Below are 849 nucleotides of genomic sequence, written 5' to 3'. Positions count from 1 at the left end.
ACTGTTCTCAATAGCTACCAAAAAAATAAAATACTCAGGAATAAATCTTTCCAGGGAAACAAAAGACCTCTACAAAGAAAACTACAAAAAACTTCTTCAAGAAAACATAAGAGATCTACATAAATAGAAGAACATCCCATGCTCGTGGATACAAAGATTGAACACTGTGAAAATGTCAGTTCTACCCAAAGCAATCTATGCATTCAATGCAGTCCCAATCAAGATCCCATCAACATTCTTTGGGGATATGGAGAAACCAATCACTAACTTTCTATGGAACAGAAAGAGGCCTCGGATAAGCAAAACTTTATTGAAGAAGGAAAACAAACTAGGAGGTCTCACACTGCCAGATCTCAAAACCTACTATACAGCCACAGTAGTCAAAACTGCCTGGTATTGGTTGAATGACAGATACACAGACCAATGGAATAGAATTGAAAACCCAGAAATAGATCCATCGACCTATAGTCAGCTGATCTTTGACAAAGTCCCAAAATCCATTAAATGGGGAAGAGAATGTTTAATAAATGGTGCTGGAAAAACTGGAGATCCAAGTGCAGAAAAAGGAAACAAGATCTGTACCTCACACCATACACAAAAACCAACTCCAGATGGATCAAAGACTTAAATGAGAAACTTAAAACCATACAGTTCCTCAAGGAAAATTTAGGGGCAAATATAAGGGCCCTAATATATGCCATAAATAGACTATCAAGCATAATTCAAAACACACAAATTGCAGAAGAGTAACCAAATGATTGGGACCTTCTAAAAATTAAATTTTTATGTGCTTCCAAAGACTTCTCCAAAAGAGTCAAAAGAGAACCTACAGATTGGGAAAAAGTATTT

Source organism: Orycteropus afer, unplaced genomic scaffold (genome assembly GCF_000298275.1).
Source record: "Orycteropus afer afer isolate SDZICR_OR568_19922 unplaced genomic scaffold, OryAfe1.0 scaffold00618, whole genome shotgun sequence".
Taxonomy (NCBI): domain Eukaryota; kingdom Metazoa; phylum Chordata; class Mammalia; order Tubulidentata; family Orycteropodidae; genus Orycteropus; species Orycteropus afer.
This window is presented reverse-complemented; position numbering follows the sequence as displayed.